Source organism: Sus scrofa, chromosome 15, assembly GCF_054392235.1.
Source record: "Sus scrofa isolate SSC_HxYL_T2T_F1_AM1 chromosome 15, Sscrofa_HxYL_maternal_Yorkshire_Landrace_v2.0, whole genome shotgun sequence".
Taxonomy (NCBI): domain Eukaryota; kingdom Metazoa; phylum Chordata; class Mammalia; order Artiodactyla; family Suidae; genus Sus; species Sus scrofa.
The window spans coordinates 129,626,492-129,648,863 of record NC_139397.1 but is presented as its reverse complement, the minus strand read 5'-3'; the positions used below and the strand labels follow the sequence as shown (position 1 = coordinate 129,648,863).

Genomic DNA, 22,372 nt, shown 5'->3' with positions numbered 1-22,372 from the left:
GATATCCTTAACTAAGCAAAAGTAATAAAGTGGAACTGTGTGCCATGATTTACTTGTCAGTACTTCTCTAACTCGTGTGGTTTATTTTCATTTTTTGCTTATTTTAGATAATGCTACAGTAAACATTTTTAAACATTTTTTCATAAATCTTTGACCGCATCTTGATTTCCATAGTATACATTTCTAGAAGTGCAATTATATCGGCATTGGGGCTAATAATCATTGTATAGAAAGATAGCCCTCAACCATAGTCTATGTGTATTGTCATTGATAAGTTGATTAATAATCTGTTGGCAGTCATTTGGGCATCTTATCTTGGATTTTTCAATAGAGCATTTTTGTTTTTTATGAAATTTCAGAATTTTTGTCAAAGGACAGTACTGAGAGTAGAAATAGGTAAAAGCATCTGTTCAAGTATATAACTAATCATTCCTGTACTCATCAATGACTGCTTTGTAGGGAAAATACCATTGACCCAAAGGAATAATTAAACGTTAATTAAGCATAGTATCCCTTAACTCAATTTTTTGAACCAGCTACAACTAAAGGGCTGTTTTTAAAAATACTATTTAAACCTCATTATTTGAGCATTGTGGAAGTTTATAATATAAAAGCACCACACCTATAAAAGTTACAGAATCTTCTTTAAAAGGTTTTTTTTTATTTCTTTGTTTTGTTTTGTTGGTTTTTTTTTTTGTTTTTGTTTTTGTTTTTGTCTTTTTACGACTGCACCCATGGCATATGGAAGTTCCCAGGCTAGGGGTCAAATCGGAGCTGTAGTGGCTGGCCTATACCATAGCCACAGCAATATGGGATCTGAGCTGTGCCTGTGACCTACACCACAGCTACACCCAGCTCATAGCAATGCTGGATCCTTAATCCACTGAGCAAGGCCAGGAATCAAACCAGTGTCCTCATGGATACTAGTTGGGTTTGTTACCACTGAGCCACAATGTGAATGCCTAAAATTTTTTTCTGATTTTATGACTGTTACTTAAATGATATGTTATCATTATTATTATTATTTTTTTAAGGGCCGCACCCATGACAAATGGAAGTTCCCAGGCTAGGGGTCAAATTTGAGCTGCAGCTGCTGGCCTACACTATAGCCACAACAATGCAGGATCTGAGCCGAGTCCGCCACCTATCCCACAGCTCATGGCAACGCCAGATGCTTAACCCTCTGAGCAAGGCAAGGGATTAAATCTGCATATTCATGGATAGTTGTCAGGTTTGTTACCACTGAGCCACAATGGGAACTTCCTTAAATGATATTTTTTTCATAGATATTTTCAACTATTCTTTGTATTATATTGTGGAAGGCTTTAATTTACATTTTGAGAAACAAGAAAGATTCTGGAGTTCCCTGGTGCTCAGCTGGTTAAGGATCCAGCATTGTCACTGTAGTGGCTCAGGTCACTGCTATGGTGTGGGTTTGATCCCTGGCCCTGGAACCCCCACATACCATGGGCATGGCAAAAAAAGAAAAAAGATTCATAAACAGCTAATTTTGGGATTTGATAAATTAAATAAGGCAAAATTGACCTAAAATTGCAAGTTACATTTACAGTTTCACTAACGCTGAAACTTCATGAGAAATCTATTGGCTTACTCCTGACATATCTAAAAAAAAAAAAAAAAAAAAAAAAAAAAAAAAAAAAAAAAAAATGGAGAAATATTCTGAAAACTCCTAGAGGAGAAAACTGTCACAATATAGAGAAAGTGTTTTATTCTATTGTAGCTATTCTAATATGGACCAGAACAAAATCAGTATTAATTTTCAGACATGCTATGTGTACATAAAATTACGCTTTCATCTACCAGATTCCACTCTTACAAACAAGATATGGAATGTAGTGCCCATAGGTTCGCTGGAATGTCCATGCACCACCACCACCACCCCAATCCCTGTAATGCTCCAGATGAAGCATCATAAGATCTGGGTTCTCACTATGGGACCATGAGCAAGTCATTTAACAACCTCTTTGGATTTTAATTTCTCAGTTCTAACATGAGAAAGTGGACTAGAGTGATCTTAACCTTCAAATAGATTTTGTGATCATGGTCTAATTTGTAGTTTAATGGGAAAGCTGAAAATTGCCCATCTGGAGTTCATTAAGAAATATTAATTTTATATGTACGGAAAAGGGTGAGAAAACATTTGACCCACATTCCTCTGTAGCTTGTCTCAGAGGTTCCTACCTGAGAGGTGGTTTATATAATCTTCTGATCATTCCACCCAATTAGCTATTTATGTGGCATTTAATACTAGTACCTAGTTTCCTGACAAGGAAAAAAAAATCATACCATTTACATTTAGCAATATATACAGGCAAAGTCTAAAGAGATGCTTACTTACAAATAACTTGAATTTTTTACTTATGTATGCATATATACTACAAACTCACTTCTGTAGCAGAGCTAGCACTCATATTTAGTGAAGAAATCAAGTATCTTATAGCTTCTATCCTCTGAACCTGGGAAAGGATCTCCAGTTCCCATGGAAGAACCGATGCTGTTACAAAGTACAAATTCTGTGTGGGCTGTGGGTCTTCAGTTATTGGTGACAATTCTTTAGGGGAAGGGAAAGAAAACAGGTAGAAAGTTGAATCTCAGAAAAAAAATGCAAAAAAATTATTTAAAAATCTATGTGTGGGTTAAAATCCATTAAAGTATCAATATTTATATTTTTATTTTTTAATAAGGGTATTTCATCCATTCACTTTCCTTTATAGAACAGGTTGTCAGTATGTGGGTTTGAATTTGTAGAACAAAAGTGGAAGAGGGATTTTTTTCAAATGAGTGAAGTTTTTGCTTATGTAAAGTGGCTATAAAATTTTAAAATTATTCATGTGTTTTAAATATTAAGAGCTACTCCACATTCATCTTGTAATTTTTAATTAACATGATTATAATTAATATTTTATATCTTAAGATTTTCAGTTTAGAAAATAAAGTGGAAACAGAACTTAGAAGGGAATGATTTAGTGACTTAAATTTTAATGAAAAAAATTCCAGAAAAACACTCAGCTTTCTGCCACTAAACTTTGCCTGAATCCAGAAAGAAACCCTGTGGTCATAAGAGACATCTTTGATTTACCTCCCACTCTCTGACTGCTTGTGCAATCAGCATCACTAAGACAAATATAAAATTATCCCTGTAATTGTATTGCTTTTAAGAATTTATTTAATTGTCTTTAGCATTTTCCATCGCCTACAGTGAATGTATCAAGTACTGTACTAAAGGAGTATTGCAAGGTACTGAGCCATGACTAATTTATTACCTGTAGAAATGCCTTAACACTTAATAAGGTGTTAATTGCATTCAGGTGACACAGCCATCATTGGAAAGATAATTTGGTGCACCTTATCTGAGCTGATGGAAGTACAGAAAGCATTCAGGTTACACTGCACTAGGAAGGGCAATTTCTTGCAGCTTATCAGCACTCGATAATGGACACTTAGCCATCTAACTAGTAAACACATTTTATCAGCATTAATGAAAAGCATTTCAATTAATAATAAGAGGAAATTGAAGTTGTGTTCTTTAGTGTTTTCACTTGTTCTCTTTTAAAAAGATGTCTGTGTGACTATCAGGAATATAAGTTGTTTATTTAAATGGTTACTATCCCCATCAGTAAGTCATTTAAGAGTTTTACTCTGTGCCTACCCTAAATGATACCAACATGTTCAGCTAGAAAATGAAAAAATTCAGTAAATCACTCATACGTTTCAAAAAATGAACAAAAAAAAGAATGTGGATGGACTGGGGTTAATGTTTGCAGCAGAGAGAACGAAATTCAAGATCATAGGATTTTGAGTTGCTGTGAAAATCTGCTGTTTCATATTAGCTGGATCTGTCACAGGTGTATAGCTGAGACAGTGTACTAAAACTTTATTCCCTGTGAAAATTTAAATATTGTTTTCTTAGTTGGGACTCAGAATCACCAGGCATTTTACATTCTGATCTTATTCAAGATCACAAATGATTAGTGTTTATGGTATATTATGTTCTAAACCAAATTGAGTAAATACGAAATTTGAAATGCTTGAGTCTAAGAAAATCATTGCAGCCTTTTCTTTTTTCCCTTTTTTGGGCTGCACTCCTGGCACATGGAAGTTCTCTGGCCAGGGGCTGAATCTGAGCCACAACGAGAACTCTTCATTGCAGCCTTTTAGATCCATGCTTGCTTATCCTTTTGTTTTTCACGTTCTGGTCCTTGGAATAAAATGCATAGTTGATATCAGTTTTATTTTGGAATTATAGACAGTATTGGCATAAATGTAAGAGTTCATGTAAAAATAATCGCTAACTTTTATTGAGCACTAACTTTGGTAAGGACATCTTTAGCTTTCTATAGATTATTTTATTTAATTCTCATAATAACTATATGAATGGTTTTAATCTCTATTTTCCAGATGAGGAAACCAGAGCACAGTATAGTATGACCAATGTCACATAGTTAGTAAGTGGGGCTTACTAGAAACTGGAATGAGGCCACCTTAGTTGTTTTGTTTTGTTTTGTTTTTTGACGGCTCAGGATCAAATATCTTACAACTTTTAAGAGTGAAAGTTGAATGAAAATTGTTTGATTTCTTAGCCTCTGCCTATGAGATATATTTTCCTTTTGGGAAATGTTTCACTTATTTATTTATTTATTTTTGTCTCTTTAAATTCTTGAATTGAATTTGGCAAGACTGTAGAGGCCTTACATGTGCAAATGCTGACAGAATATTTAGGGGCATGGTTGCACCTGACTTTTGAAAGACCTTGAAGACTGGCCTCCTTAAGTGTATACCTTAAGCAATGGGTAACTTACCTAATAGGTATGTAAAGAAATTTTCTACTATGGTGTAATTTGCAACACTGACATGAAAGCATGACTCATATAGTTTTGACTTTATTTGTTTGGTTGATGCTGACTTATCTGCTGTAAGTCCACAACATAGTGTACATCAAATATTATTCAAGTAATGGAAAGTGTAGGTTAAAAAAGAGAATAATGTGGCAACTAGTGGGAAAACTGATCACTGTTTTTTGTTTTCTCCAGGCTTTTCTTCTTATGGATGATGAGAGGCATTTGAAAAGAATTGAAAAAAAGTTATAAAAACTTAGGAGATTTGAACAGTCAGATACATTCCCAAGTGAGAAAACATGATGATCTGGGTGCAAATCAAATAATCTTTTCTAATCTTGTTTGCTTTCAAACATCCTGTATTTTTATGTATAAAATCTAGCTAACAAAGATATCAAGAATTGCCCTGAGAGAAAAAAAAAAGTAATAAAATTACAGTTGGTAGTTTCAGATGGGTGGCAAACAGGATGGGAGGGAAAGTTTAACCTGAGCAAGGAATATTGCCCCAGGATGTTAAGATGTGGCCCTTGTTCTTTAAAACTTTTCAAATAATATATAAAATAACACACACACACACACACACACACACACACACACACACACACACACACACACTGAAAAACAAGGAGATAAGGGAGATTACATTTGTGTAATGTAAGTAAACAGTCTTATGACTTCCCAGGGGTAGTTCATTTCTGGGTGGGTGGGGTAGAAAACCTTCATAAAGGAAGTAATAGTTGAGCTGGAGCTTGAAATATGGGGAAGATTTAGAGGCATCCCAGGTAGAAGTAATGGAGTTAGAGAAAGCATGATGGAAACAGTGTACGAGATTCACTGGATAGAGAAGTAAGAGTTAATTAGGGTCTGGATTATGATTTGGTTAGTAGGAAAAGGAGAAAATGAACTAAAGCGAAATTGTGAAAGAAGACTCACTAGACATCTCACACCCACTATGTCAATGCCCCTGGGTTTACCATGGCTCTAGGTTTGGGTTCTCAGGATTGAAAGTCCTAAAAAGTAATAATTTTACCCATTTAGCCAGAAGTAATAATTTAGCTCAAGGCATCTGACAACCAAACTCTCTCTCTGTCTCTCTCTCACACACATACACACACACATACACACCATAAATAAGAAGGTCCATTTATTGTTTCACAACTTGCAAGGAAAAACATCACAATGGAGGTAAATAAATGAAAGTGTGCTTAAAACTTTATCTTGTTAGAGATATTTAAATATGTCAGAATCATCTGCCTTCACCTATTTGTGGGTTCAAATAAATGACTTCATTCTTTGCTCGGAAGATGGCCGTCTCCTTCACCGTAACCCCCAGTAGCATGGTGCCAAGATCTCAAGTACTTACTTTTTCTCCATTTTTAACCTCTGTTTAGGAGTCTCTTCAACCTATTTCATGACTTATTTAGTAGAAACCTTTCTATCACTTTGGAAAGGCTCTTGGGTTGCTTCTGTGGTAGTGAATTTGCTCAGTTCCCCTTCTGAAGTCTCTGCAGGATTGCTTTGCCCCAGTGGCTGCTGAGTTTTCTAAGCCATCATTTGGAGACCCCTTAGGCATGGGTCCACTACACCAGCGTGTTCCCCTTGGTTTGCCTCTGTTGCTTGCTACTGTTTGCCACTGCTACCACTAGCTGTCTATTGCTGAACCTTCATGGGTGTGCTGGGCTCCACACTTTATCTTCAGTCCTGCTGTAGGAAAATGCTACCCCTTTCCCAGTATTTTATTCCTGTATCAGAGTTGCTTAGGCTGATGGGTAAAAGCTTTTTAAAATTCTCTTTGCTTTGTTCAAAACACACACACACACACACACACACACACACACACACACACACACACACACACACACACATTCTCTCTCTCTCCACAGTACTTTTTCTTCCTCAGGGTGTAAAGCCAACAGGTGGTTCAGATCAGCTAAAAATTATACCCCAAAATACCGATATCCACTGACTCTTCTGCTAAGTCCAGCTATTCAACCGACTTTTTTTTTTTTTTAAACCTAGAGTGGGTTATTTCCAAATACCTTCCCTTTATCCCTGCAGTTTAGCTTCTGTTACCTGCCCCAGATTTGTCACACACCTTTTATCGCAGTAACAGTGTGACCCATTTAGAAATTAACATTAGATGCTCTTCTATCTCTGTGGCAGGGTGACCCATTTAGAAATTAACTTCTGTGTGTATATTATTCTTTTGATTGTTTATTAGGTTTTGTTTTCCCTGCTGCAGGAAGAAGACCTCCAGTCTTTTCTTGAGATGGGGTTGGCATTAAGAAGGAGTGGAAATTATTCAACATGGGAAGGTAAACAGAAATTTGTATGTCTAAGACCTGGGTCCTTTTTGTCCCTAAGGAAAGTATATAGTCTCTTGAATTTCTGAATGCTGAAATCTTGAACTTCTGATAGGCAGGTAAAGTTGTTATCATAGAAATAGGAAGAGGTGGCCAAAAAGCAAAGTTTGCCCTTGGGATGGAAATACAAACTTGGGAAGAGAGATAATGGTTTCAGGCTCCATCAGGGCAGAGGTCTGAACCTATGCTGGATGAGTAGGGAGACAGAGAAAGGCTGTGTAAGGAACTAAAGGAACAGAGCACCTTGAGCTACAGCTTTGGGAGCTCTGGCATGGGGCGCATGTGGGTAAGCTTGGCTCAGAGAGAGAAGAGATGCTGGGCAATGGTCTTCTCTCAAGGGATCAGGCTCACCAGAGCAAGGCTTTTCTTGGACTCAGAAGTGCAGCTCTGAACAGGTAATGGAGAACTAGCATCCAATCCCTGCCCCATGAGGAAGCAAAGTGCAGTGGCAGCAATGGCAGCTGCAGTCTGAGAGATGCCAGGGCACCTACCTTCTTGAAAGTGGAAGTACAGACTACTTTTTTTGCACTGGCTTAGTTTCAGTACTTAAATGATCTGGAGGTAGAGGTAGGAGCTTGAAGGTTACTTGACCTCCTCTTAGACTACTGAGTGAAATCTCAATCTGGTACCAATTTAATGTGAAACCTGAAGATATATGGCACTGCTTGCCTCCTGACAGTATCATACAGCTTTCCAAGTACCCACAGCAACAGAAGAATTGGCAAATAGATGTGGTGAAGGTGCTGAATGTGATCAGGGTGCATATGCATTGCTTGTGCTGCACACCAGGTGTATCCAGCTCTTAGCTTAACCTCATCCAGGATCCCTGACTAAATCTACTTGTTTTGATGCCTGTCTTAATGTTAGGTTTATGTGGAAATAATTATCAGAGAGATGACTAATTGGAGGAGAAGTTTTGATGGTCTAAAAGGGTTAGCATAATAAAGTTATGATAGATTAATGCATCCCTTTCTATTATCAGGGGATATCTGCCAATATATTTAAAACAAATATTTACTCTCGGGGCACCTTCTTCCATTAATAGTATTGTACAATTTGGCAAATTCTTACTCCTTAATGTTTATGTTTCTTCACTCTCACCTTCTGTTTTACTAGCGCTGTAAAGCATTCAGACATTTAAGAAATAATTTTTTTTAAATATCTTGAACTTTATAATAAAATTTGGGGCATAGTCTTATATTTACAGTCTGTTGGGACAACATATTTACAATATGTTTATCAAGTGGGGTAGAAGGTAGAAGACTTCTATGTTCTGTGCACTTTACTTCAAATTTCAATTTGGGGGTTTTTCTGACTCTCCTACCAAAATAGCTCTCTTTATCCTGTCAAAAGTTATTTTGAAGGCTCCTGCCTGAGTGGTTGTATATGGTCCAGCAATTAAGGGATATAAAAGTCAGAGAAAGGTGCTGATTTTTCAGGGAAGGTAATTGGTTTAATTTTAGATACATTGATATTGAGATTCTGGTGGGACAGTCAAGTGGAATTATCTAGTAGGTGTCGGGAAGTGTTAAGGTAAGTACCTATGCATTTTTGAAGACATTCAAGCAGGAACTTTGAGTTGAAGACTGTACAAGACAAGACAGCTGAGGAAGGGAGTCAAAGAGAATAACCAAAAGCTAAGGGGCAGAGCATTTTAAGAGGTGTCTTGGAGGCTGGGAGGTGGTACTCAAGCAGCATTGATTTCTTCTCCCAGTTGGCGTCTTCTCTAACTCACTAGCCAAATTTCTGCAAGCACAGCAGCACCAGGAAAATGAAACTTGACAACCTTCACATTAAACAATTACTGCTTCTGGTAAATCAGTTGAGCCACCTGTCATGGTTTCCTGCCCAGGAGGAGCAATAATCTCAGTCAGAGAACAATTCAGGAGCCTGTTAGAGCAACACTGTCACCTCATTTTCAAACAATTCTGCTTCTGTATGACAAAATCCATGACCAAAAATGGTTTTCAATATATAAAGTCATCTCATCCAAACTACCATGGTGGATCCTACCGAAGATTGAGAAGAAAGTAATGAGAATAGGTTGTGTGCAAGGAGAGCCCATCAATGCAGCTTTTATTTTTTTTTAAGCTATGATATACTTTTGATAGCACCTATTGATAGGACAAAATTAAAGTTCATAACCAAGTTATCAAACATACACACACAGCACACAGTTTATCAGCCAGTCTCTGGAATAGATCTCACCAAAGTTCCCATCTGCTAATTAGACAGGACTTCCGAATGATTCCCCCCAGGGCGAACAACTCCCTTCCTACATCTTGAAAACTAAGAAGTTACTACTGTTGCAGTTTTCCTCAGCAGGTTTTTAAAGACTCATTCTTCATGTCACCCTTTGTGGTTGATAGAGCCTATAATTGTTTCATTATCTACATTAAAATCCCAGGGTCTGTTCCAGGCTTGAGGTGTTACCAACTGTTGTAGACAATATTTGTGTCCCCCTAAATCCATATGTTGAAATCACAACCCTCAGTGTGATGGTTTTAGGAGGTGGGGCCCTTGGGAGGTGATTAGGCCATGAGAGTGAACCCCTCTTGAATAGGATTAATGCTCTTATAAAGGAGACCCCAGGGAGCTCTCCAGATTTTCTGCTGTGTGAGGACACAGTCTTCTATGAACCAGGAAGCAGGTCCTCATCAGACACCGAATATGCCGGTGACTCAATCTTACACTTTCCAGCCTTTAGAACTGTGAGAAATAAATGTTTAGTTTTTTAGCTACCTGTCTATGGTAATTTGTTCAAGCAACCTGAACTGACTAAGGCACCAAGCTTACTAAATAAGACTTCTTACTGAGGTTTTCTGTTTTTGTTTTTTAAGTATATCCTGTGTCCCAGGAATGAGTTATAGAAATGCTTGTATACCTTCACAAGCTGTAACTAAAGTCTTTGTTTTCCTGCCTCATTCTACACTGTTCGTTCAGGTACATCCCTTGTTCTGCATTATCTTAAGTGTATCCAAGTCCTTTACTTGCTATGTGTATATTGTGGTTTTCTCAATCAGATTGTAACTTCTTCAAAGACTAACAGATTAAAGAATCTCGTTTTTTTAGAGTCCTTATAGTTTCTAGCTAAATAGCAAATCTTGATAAAAATTCAGCAAAGGTTATATTAAAATGAATCAAAATAAATTCATAATACATAAGCTCAGTATATTGGCATTCAAATGATTATATTTTATGCCAAGAGTGGCCCTGAAATGTGTTTGGATGTATGAGCTCATTACTCTAAATGTTAATCTGAAATGGTATAGGAGCAGTCACTATATGATTGGAAAAAGTTACACGTACAGAGTTACTAACACATTAGGTACTCCCTGTTTGCAGTGAGTGTGTTAACAGTAATGATGATTAAAAAACACTCGAGATTGCTGTGACTGTCGTTCGCTTGATTTGTGGAAATAAAAATGACTACAGAGAGAAAAAGTCTGAATCACTGACTGAGAAATAAAGTAAATTTTAAAAAGGTAATGAAAGGAAAATTAATTTCTGTAAGTGTAGTGCCTTATTTGCATATATGCCAGTTAGGAATTTTTGTAATTAAGGACCTACCCATGCTTTCTTGTCCATTCGTAATTCAGGTTTCCTCACACCTGCCAACTTACTGTATGCTGTTATAACTTAAAAAAAAATAACCCATCACTAGGCTTGAATATAAGTCCAAAGTTTATTATCTGTTATGAAGGGCATAATTGAAAGCTAGATTTGTGAACTTCTCCATTGAACCTCAGGATCCGTTTCAAGATACCTACTCAATATGAACTGGCACATATGTTAAATATGAGCCTATCTTGACATTTCCTAATTCATATGACTCTAAGACATGAAAACAGGAGTGCAGAAGTTTGTGAAATCCCCATATTCAGTGTCAGTATCTAGGACAGATTTTCATTATTTGGCATCAAAAGCTCTGATGATGAAGGCAAAAGAAAACACGTTGTTAATTAAAGTGTGAACTTGCTTCGAGAACTTCATCAGAATATATTTTCTTGGTATTCTTCCCATTATTTAAAAAAAGTCCTTGGGAATTCCCTGGTGGTTTAGTGGTTAGCACTTGGTGCTTTTACCCTTATAACCCAGGTTCAATTCCTGGTCTAGGAACTGAGATCCCACTTCAAGCCACTGCACACTGTGGCCAGCAAAGTCCTTGACTTTCCTCATTCATTTCTGGTGAAGCCAAGAACAGGGCAAAGGGGAGCTGTTTGTTTTCAATTCACAGGTTACTTCAGTGAGTAACAGAAGCCTGATGTGATTCAATAAAGCCTTTAATGTAGTTATTTTATAGGAATATGAGTTTTTATATGTACATACCCTCAAATTTGACAGAATATTGTCAGTCTGTCAGTTTTAGATTTCTTAGTATGTGGAATAGTTGCATTGGATAGAGGAGCCAGGTCACTCTTCTCAAAAAGGTAGAATGCAGCTTTGCAGATAAACTGCTAAGGATTTTAAAGGATGTTTTTACACTCTGTGGTCTCAAAAGCATTATATTGTATTATAACAAATGCATATAGGAGTTCCCATCATGGCTCAGTAGTTAACGAATCTGACTAGGAACCATGAGGTTGTGGGTTCGACCCCTGGCCTTCCTCAGTGGGTTATGGATCTGGCATTGCTGTGAGCTGTGGTGTAGGTCACAGATGCAGCTCAGATCCTGAGTTGCTGTGGCTGTGGTGTAGGCCAGCAGCTAGAGCTCCGATTAGACCCCGAGCCTGGGAACCTCCATATGCCGTGGGGGCGGCCCTAGATAAGGCAATAAATAAATAGCCAACTTGTAAGTGTCACAGCTTAAAAAAAATGCATATGCATGTTTCCTTATGGGAGTAATATTATTACCTCTTTTATTATAGGCTTTTTATGAGACCTTGGGTCCAATAGATGGTCATGTTTACTGTGTGGTTCTAAAAGACTTAGGGAAGACCGTGTCTCAAGGTTTGGTAACTAAATGGATTTTCCTTAATTTCCTGAGCTAGTGTTCTAGACGTCATCTCTAGCTTTTCCTTGTCCTTCATTGTCCCTTTTCATGCTCAGCAACCTTACTCCTATCCACCCCCATTACCAATATCCCTCTTCTACACTAGCCCTTATCATATTTTGCACCAACTTTTCCTACAGGATTTTTTCTTTTATAATTGTTTCCATCTAACTTTCTTTCTTAATGCCATGATGTTTGACCCATGCAAGGTACAATATGGAACATGTGTCAAAAGTCTAAAGGGTAATATTGCAATGAACAGCATCTAACTCAAGACTGGAACACTGACTTGAATCATCTACTCAAGTGCCTCTTTCCTGACCTATATCCTCCTTCTCCCTAGAGCTAAGAACTGTCTTGAATGTTGTATTATTCGCTTGTTCTGTTATTTTTTATAATTTTACTAGAAGGAGTGTTTTAACTAGTCTTTCAGATACTAGAGCTAATTATAGCATTTCTCTGCTTCAGTTCTTAACTGTCTATGTGATAAATTCAAACTCATTTGAATACAAGATTATTCACAATATTGCTCTTCTTACCTATCTAGTTTCAACTTCTGCCACATTTCCTGATTACAGCAAGCATTCTATGTACTTTTATAATTCAGTGTAATTATTTTCAGCTTCAGTAACATTGTTGCACATATGAAATTCATCCCTTTTTACTGTTGATTATACTATATTTTGTTTGTGCATGTGTTGATGGATTTGGTGTTTATTTCAGTCTTTGGCAATTAATGAATAAGGCTGCTATGGACATTCATATAAAATGTAGACATCAGCTTTTATTTCATTTGGGTAAATAATTAGGAATATATGACTAGGAGGGCATATGGGAGGTTTAACTTAAAAAAGAAAACCAAAAACCAAAGAGTTTTTACAAGGTAGTCATAGCATTTTATATTTCTGTTTACAGCATTAAGAGTTCCAGTTGCTCCACATCCTTGACAGCACTTGATATTATCAATCTTTTTAAGTTATTTTAGTGGGTTTGTACTGGTATCTCAGTGTGGTTTTAACTATGTTTCTTCTGTGTTTAATGATGTTGAATAACTTTTCATATCCTGATTGGCCAGTCATATCGGCAGTTCATATTATTTTGTGTGAAATGTCTATAAATCCTTTGTGCATTAAGTTTTTAAAAAATTATTGAGTTGTAAAAGCTTTTTGTATATTCTGAATACAAGTCCTTTATTAGATAATGAATCCTAACAATCTGTGGCTTTGCTCTTTGTTTACTTTTATGGTTTACAGTGTGTGTGGGTGTAAAAATCTTTGCCTAACCAATGTTACAAAGATTTTCTCATATATTTTCTTCTGTAAGTTTCATAGCATAGATTTCACAGTTAGAACTAGGATCCATTTAATTTTTTTTTATAATATGAGATGAGGTGAAGGTTGCTGTTGTTATTGTTCTTACAGATATCCAGTTGTTCCCATTTATTGGATAAACTAGCTTTGGTACCTTTGATTAAAATGAAATGACCTTATATGCATGGCTCTGTTTCTGAACTTCCTATTTCATTCCCTGCATGTCTAATTTTTGCTACTGATGCCAGAAAGATGTTACCAGAATCCGAGTTCTTGTTCACAGAGCCAAAGAATGAACTTCAGGAACACACAGGCAGCAAGCAAGCAGAGTCTTTATTACAGGAAAACAAACAGTTCCCAGGACAAGCTGAGAGGAGAAAGAAGAGTCCCCCTCTCTATTTTCTTATAGGGGTTTTTAATCCCTTAAAGATGGGGGGGGTGGGCCAACATGGGATCCAGAAAGAAGTGGTTTTCTCCTGTTGGCCTTGCCTGGTTACCTATATTAGTCCTTGTCCAATAGGGGTCTTAGGGGTGGAAATGTCCCCTAAGTCTCATGGTTTCTTTGCCCTTCTGTTCCCGTAGACTGAATAACAGGGAGTTAGAGATTAATGTCCATCTGGGCATATGTACACTCCCTACAGTAAACGAGGCCTGTGAGGATGTTACTCCCTGGGGATGTGGCCCTTAAGCCACAAATGTTAATCAATAGCCATATCAAAGATTGCATTGAAGCCCAAGCTCCTACACTGACTGAGTTGTTATTCTGCCTCACTACTACCACATTCTTGATTATATGTAGTAAATCTTGAAATCAGGTAGTATAATTCTTTCAACTTTGTTCTTTATTAAAAATTGCTTTGGTATTTCTAGGTCATTTGTATTTCCATATAACTTTCAGAATCTGCTTGTTAGTTTTGACAAAAACACTTTGGGAAATCATCAGAAATGTATTGAATCTCTAGGTCACTTGGGAGTGAAGATGCTCCTATAAAGTTTAAATGCTTCTAGAAAAGGTAACAACAAATTACAAGGCTTATAGTGACTACATGAGTGAGTGAAATGGAGCAATAAAAGCAGGAAAAGGTCTGGCATGAATTTCCTCTCCTTCCGTTTTTCTATTATTTTGCTTAGCGGTAGCCTTGATTTAACCTTAAATAAAATTTTCCTCTAACAGAACGGCAAAAACAAAAAACTAAGCTATACTTAAGATCCCAGCTTATGTGAAGTATATTTTACAATCTTTCCCCTTTATTCTAAAGAAAAACCACATAGGGTATCTTTTTGCACAAAATGCCTGTGCTTGTTTTAAAAACTACCTTTTCACTGTGCAAACAGCCCAGTATTCAGAACTATAGGTTATGAGATGTGGGGAAGTACCTTCCACTTGGAACCTCATCCTTTCTGCATACTTAAGCACTTACTGATAAGCAGAAAAGGAAGTATTTTCTTGATTTAGACAGTAAACCATCAGAAGAGTTGAAACCACTTTCAAATCTACTTCACTTGGAAAGGTATTTCACCCCAAAGGAGTTTTCGGAAAGCTTTAGAGGGCAAATGAACAGAATTCTAACTACTAGAAAATTTTCTTTGACCTTTTAAAGGTCTCATATTTTCCTTTATCTGCTGTTGCTTGTTAATCTAGTTATTTCTGTTACCTTTTTGATATTTGCTAGGTTCACATGGACAATGTTTTATTTAGAACAAAATTTTGTAACACTTTTAACACTTAAAATTAGGTAAGTGCTACCCAACGCTCTTATTAATAGAACAATTCTGAGTCAGTTTTGACATGGATTTGAGATAGTTGCTGAATGAAAAAGAATTTGCCATACTAATTGAAAATATAAGCTTTCTGGAGTTCCCGTTGTGATTTAGTGGGTTAAGAACCCAACATATGTCGATGAGGATGCCTATTCAATCCTTGGCCCTGCTCAGTGGGTTAAGGATCCAACACTGCTGAAACCTGTGCCATAGGTCACAGATGTGGCTTGTATCCAGTGTTGCTATGGCTGTGGCATAGGCCTGCAGCTGCAGCTCTGATTCAACCCCTAGCCCAGGAATTTCCATATGCCTCAGGTGCACCCATAAAAAGAAAAAAATATACATATTTATATATATATATTTATAAAATATATATATCTTTTTAGACATAATACCTAGACACATGGGATTTATTTTAAGATTTATTCATTTTACCTTGTACTTTCAGAAACATTCCTTTTGCCTTAGCAAGTGTATTTGGTGCTTATTTCCCAAATCAAGGAGCTGTTACTTGAAAAGTAACATATACTGAAAGGCAGGAGTTATGCAAACACTCTCTCTCTGGATTAGTTAATATACCTATTCACAATTCAGCAGTTTCTTTCAATAATTATTGTCTTAATATTTTCTGTTTTAACTATAGTAGCAGTGATCATTCATTCATTTCAAGAAAATATTTTTTAGACTATAAAAGGTAAATTGGCTCAAATGCTAAGAAAGCTTTAGTTTTATACATTTGCCTGCTTCTTGCGCAGTTATCATCCATGAAATTTAAGCAAGTCTAAGAGAGAATCTGAAATCAGTCCTAATCACCACAAAAATTTAACCCAATCTGAGCATAGATTAAAACAATTACGTTTTTGTCACAACTTTCAGTGTCTCACAAATTCCTGTGTCTTTTTCTTTTTTTTTTTCTGAGTAGAAAAGTTATCTCCATACACACACACACACACACACACACACACACACACACACACACAAAACACAAACAGAGAGAGTTGAGAGATAGAGACTCTGCTGACTTATATTTCCATGTATTTTTTAAATTAAATTATTTCTTTCTAGTTTCATTGAGATATAATTGACATACAGCACTGTATAGGTTTAAGGCATACAGCATAATAATTTGACTTACATATATTGTGAAATAACTACCAGAAAAAGGCTAGTTAACATTCATCATCTCTTATAGATACAAAAAAAAAGAAAAAGAAAGAAAAAGAAAAACTATTGTTTCCTTGTGATGAGATCTCTTAGGACCTACTCTCTTAACAGATTTCAAATATGTCCTACAGCCTTTAACTTTAGTCATCATGTTGTACCTTATATCCTTAGAACTTATTTATCTTATAACTGGAAGGTTGTTATGATTGTAGGTGTTTTGTTGAAGATTATTTTTTCACTTTTGGAGATGCTAAATCATGCTCATTCATTAATACACCTACACTCAAATTACCTACTAACTAATACATGTCTCTTTCTGATACTAGCTTTCAAGGCTAGAAGGACATGAAAGCATCAATGACCACAGCTGTTGCTCTCTCTGTGTCCTGCTTTCTCACAGTGTTTGTCCTTCCAGCCACCAGCACTGCTCTCTCCAGTCTCTAGAGATTAATCATTACCACGATTACCAACTCACATACTCTAGTGGAGGAAGAAAACTCTCATGGTTGAGAGTTTTCTGCATGCCAGATACTCTGGTAAGCATGCCTCACGTGTAGTTAGTGTCTCCCAATGCTAAGTACACCCACACCCGTATGGGAGTATATGGGTAGTTTTAGGTAGAGTGACCCCATCATTTATTTCTAGACTGAAACACTTTTCTGAGTAAAAGAAATGCTGTTAATAATTACACCAGGACAACAGAAATAAACTATCCAGACAACTGAATAATGTGATTCCCTTAATTTTTTTTTTATTAAAGTACAGTTATTCAGTTTCCTTTGTACAACAAAGTGACCCCATCACACACAGTTCCCTGTACTGTACAGTAGGGCCCCACTGCCCATCCATTCCAAATACAACAGTTTGCATCCAAAAACCCTGCACTTCCCATCCATCCTACTCCCTCCCCCTCTCTCTCCTAGGAACCACAAGTCTGCTCTTCTTGGCCATGATCTGTTTCTGTTTTGTAGATAGGATCATCTGTGCCATATTTTAGATTCCAAAAATAAGTGATATCATATGGTATTTCTCTTTTTCTTTCTGGCTTATTTCACTTGGTATGAGAATCTCTAGTCCATCCATGTTGTTGCAAATGACATTAGTATATCTTTTTTATGGCCAAGTAGTATTCCGTTGTATATATGCAGCACATCTTAATCCATTCATTTGTCAATGGACATTTAGATTGTTTCCATGTCTTGGCTATTGTGAATAGCCCCATGATGAACACAGGGTAGGGGTGCATGCATCGTTTTCGATGAAAGTTTTGTCCGGACATCATGCCCAGGAGTGGGATTGCTGGGTCATATGGTAGTTCTACATTTAGTTTTCTGAGGTATCTCCATACTGTTTTCCATAGTGGTTGTACCAGTTTACATTCCCACCAACAGTTAAAGAGGGTACCCTTTTCTCCACACCCTCTCCAGCATTTGTTATTTGTTGGCTTGTTAATGATGGCCATTCTGACTGGTGTGAGGTGGTACCTCATTGTAGTTTTGATTTGCATTTATCTAATAATTAGTGATGCTGAGCATTTTTTCATGTGCCTTTTGGCCATCCAAATGTCTTCTGTGGAGAATTGTCCATTCATGTCTTCTGCCCCTTTTTTAATTAGGTTGTTTGTTTTTGTTCTTGAGTTATATGAGTCATCTGCATATTTTGGATATTAGGCCCTTGTCTGTTGCATCGTTTGCAAAGATTTTCTCCCATTCTGTGGGTTGTCTTTTTGTTTTTCAATGGCTTCCTTTGCTGTGCAAAAGCTTTTGAGTTTAATTAGGTACCATTGATTTATTTGTGTCTTTATTGTCATTATTCTAGGAGGTGGATCAAACAAGATGTCGCTGTGATTTATGTCAAAGTGTGTTTTCCTCTAGGAGTTTTATAGTATCTATCCTTATATTAAGGTATTTAATCTATTCTGGATTTATTTTTTGTATGTTAGATAGTATTTTATTTTCATTCTTTTACATATAGCTTTCCAGTTTTCCTAGCACAATTTATTGGAGAGATTATCCTTCCACTGTATGTTCTTGCTTCCTTTGCCTTTGACCAGAGGTACTTGAGTTTATTTCTGGGCTTTCTATCCTGTTCCATTGACCTATATTTCTGTTTTTGTGCCAGTACCATTGTTTTGATAATTGTAGCTTTGTAGTATTGTCTGAAGTCAGGAAACTTGATTCCTCGGTTTTTGTTTTTCTTTTTCAATATTGCTTTGGCTATTCAGGGTCTCTTGGGTTTCCATAGAAATTTTAAAATATTCTGTTCTAGTTCTATGAAGAATATCCTTGGTGATTTGATAGAGATTGCACTGAATCTGTAGATTTCCTTGAGTAGTATAGTCATTTCGACAATACTGATTCTTCCAATCCGAGAGTATGGTATATATTTCCATCTGTTTGTGTCATATTTGATTTCTTTCTTCAGCGTCTTATAGTTTTCAGAGTGTAGATCTTTTGTATCTTTAGATAGGCTTATGCCTAGGTATTTTATTCTTTTTGATGAAATGGTAAATGGGATGGTTACTCTGATTTCTCTTTCTGATCTTTCATTGTTAGTAATAGAAATACAATTGATTTATATGTATTCATTTTGTAGCCTGCAACTTTGCCTAATTCATTGATGAGTTCTAATAGTTTTCTGGTGCTGTCTTTAGGTTTTCTATGTATAGAATGTCATCTGCAAACAGTGATAGTCTTACTTTTTCTTTTCCAATTTGGATTCCTTTTATTTTTTTTTTCTTCTCTGTCATGGCTAGAACTTCCAAAACTATGTTGAATAATAATGCTGAAAGTGGATATCCTTGCCTTATTTCTGATCCTGATGGAAATGTTTGCATTATTTCACCATTGAGAATGACATTAGCTGTGGGTTTTTCATTTATAGTTTTTATTATGTTGAGGTAGGTTCCCTCTGTGCCTACTCTCTGGAGAGTTTTTATCAGAAATGGGTGTTGAATTTTGTGAAAAGCATTTACTGCATCTATTGAGATGATCACATGGTTTTATTTTTCAGTTTGTTGCTGTGGTATATCACATTGATTGATTTGTGGACATTGAAGAATCCTTGCATCCCTGGGATAAATTCTACTTTATCATGGTGTATGATCCTTTTATATGTATTTTTGGATTTGGTTTGCTGGTATTTGTTGAAGATTTTTTTATCCGTGTTCATCAGTGATATTGGTCTGTAATTTTCTCTTTTTTGTGGTATCCTTGTCTGGTTTTGGTATCAGGGTGATGGTGGCCTCGTAGAATGAAGTGATTCCTTTAATTTTAAAGATATGTATATATATTTATTACTTACTATTAATAAGTGATAATTTATGAAAATAATGCAAATTTTTTTCAAAATACATGTGTTCAAGGGAACAATAACAGTAAAATAATACTATTGATGTTTAATTCAAAGTTTTAAAATATTATAAGAAAGACCAAGATTTGGGGAATGATTCATTAATTTGTTTAATCACCACAATAAACCTATAAGAGATATTAGTGTATTTTTTTTTTAATCCTAAGTAAAGTGAGGCTGGAGAAGTCAAGGAGTTTGCTCAGGATTATACAAGTAATAAATAGGTTAATTGGTATTTACATATGAATAGCAAATCCATGGTTTTTTTTTTTTAAGTAGCAGCTCTAATATTTTTATTTTTATTTTAACCAGTGTCTAAGACTCCCCTTTTCCTTTTAAATTGAGAAAATGTGGAAATTTTTCAAGTCTGGTTTAAGATAGATTTTGTGTAATTTAATGTCTTTTTGTCGATTGTGGTTGAGGCTTATATGGGTTTCCGGTGTCTTAGAATCCACAGACACCCTGGACCCTCCTCCATCACTTCAGCCTTCCCAGTCTCCTCTTGTGTCCACCCCCAGATAGAGAAGATACTTCCCTCTCAGGTTGGCACATAGTCCTGTTTTGAGGCCTTGAATTATTTCCATGGTCCTTTTCTTATCCAAAAGACATGTTGCCTGGTGGAAGTCATTGATGGGTATCTTTCTGATCTATACAACTTGACAAAAGCATGAGCACTCTCTGATGCTTGAATCTGATTTATCATTTGAAAAACCTCCCCTTTACTACACTTCATCTTAACCCAGTAGTCTCCAATCTTTTAAATCAAATATATTCCAGTTCACTCAAAAGCCAATATTCTGAATGCTTCCATATCTCAGCCCTCTTCTAAAACTTGAGAAACATTAAGTGAAACAGACAAAATGCCAAAAAAAAAAAGTGCCATTGAGTAACAACGGCCATATATATATATTTGAATATAAAACCCACAACTATGGATATATTCTATATGTTAGTTTGAATCCATATATTACATATATATTAGTAAATTTAGACAAAATGCGTATAAATCTAAGTTCTGATTTTTTTTCTCCCTCATTGAAACGGGTGATTTTGCACATCCTTTGGCTGAGTGCACCGCACTTTAGAGACCCCTTTTAAGGGACTGCAGAAACCTGGTGCCCTCAGTGGCTGATGTCATCTTTTTCTGAACTTGTGTATGTATGTTTTACATCCATCTCTCCACCACTGCCTAACTTTTCAAATTTCAAAACCGGAACTGCCAGGAGTTTGCTTGTGGTGCAGCACATTAAAGTCACTGCAGAGTCTCGGGTTTCTCCTGTGGTGAGAGTTTGATCCCTGGCCTGGGAACCTTCGTATGCGTGGGCATGACCAACCCTTCCCCCAAATGAAACAAAACAAAACAAAACAAAAAAAAATGAAACTGCCTTTTGAATCTCTCACTAGGCTTACCTGAAGCACTTGCTCTGGGAAGCAGTTCAGAAGAGGTTGAGTAGTTCTGAGCTCCTGAAATATAACCTTTTCCAGTTCAGGTTACTAATTGGTAATTTGGGTTATCAGATCATCAGGTGATTTTTTGAGGAAGGGGAGTCCTTACTCAGTTACCATTTCCAGCTCTTCTTTACCCAATCTGGGTCCAATTTTTACATTTTATAAAAATAACTAATATGCAGTGACTATAAGAAGAAACTTTAGTGAAAAGGAATATCACTCTTATACATGCTGCATAAAAACAGAAAGGAGAAAAACATGAAACAAACGAGAAACCCTGTTTACTGACATTGCTGATGATTCCATAACAAATTTTATTGGTCATCTTTCAATTGTGAGCCACTATGTGAAGAGTCTTATGACCAACACAGAGGACTCATCCAGAGTCCCTGTCTTTTGAATGAACTCTTTTATCTTACGCTGATCTGTTGAATGTAGCCTGCCCTCCCATAATAGGAACATTTCTGATTTTCAAACATTCCTTTGGTTATTCTCTTTGCTCATTCCGAACTCACAAAAGGTGATAACTGCTTTTATTTATTTATTTTTAATTCCTGGTCTATAAATACACCTGGTAACATGACTCACCAACCACTAGCTATCCCACACAAAGAGACAGGATTGTTTGGGGCCGCAAAAATCTGGTTTTGAGGGGGTGCTGTCTGGTTTCACAGCCTCAACTCCCTTCTCTTTTCACTGGAGTCTTTCAAGGACGCCTCTGAGCTGCTTCACACAATGCAGTGAGGCATGGTTTTGTACAGAACTTAAGGCAAGGGGAAAAAAAGAAAAAGAAAAAGAAAACTTCCCTATAGTAAATTGGCAGAAAAAAAACGTTTCTAAAGGTTATACACCACCCACACATTCCTTTCAAATGATCAAAGACTTACAAGAGGTCAGGGAAGGCGAAAAGCAGGGGGGAAGGGGGAGAGCCTGGAAGAATTTTTTTTTTTTAAGTTCTCTGTATTACAAATCTTTCTGAATAAGGGACAAATTAGGATTCTTGTTACTCTTTCAGAAGATTTCTAGATTGAAGGGAGCAAACATGGAATTGAGCTGGTGAACTGATATCTGGAAAATGAACAAGTACACTTATCTCTTGCCGATGTCTCAGTCCAAATTCAGCAC

The 22,372-nt window shown here is 36.5% G+C and overlaps 1 long non-coding RNA gene across 1 annotated transcript in view; it reads left to right on the top strand.

Moving 5' to 3' along the window:
- The window catches only part of LOC146396128 (uncharacterized), a 179,273-nt gene that overhangs the window by 74,599 nt on the left and 82,302 nt on the right, over positions 1–22,372 (top strand). The window contains exon 2 of the long non-coding RNA XR_014829279.1: positions 7,099–7,171. This is a non-coding gene — a long non-coding RNA (uncharacterized LOC146396128). The remainder of the gene's footprint in view (positions 1–7,098; positions 7,172–22,372) is intronic.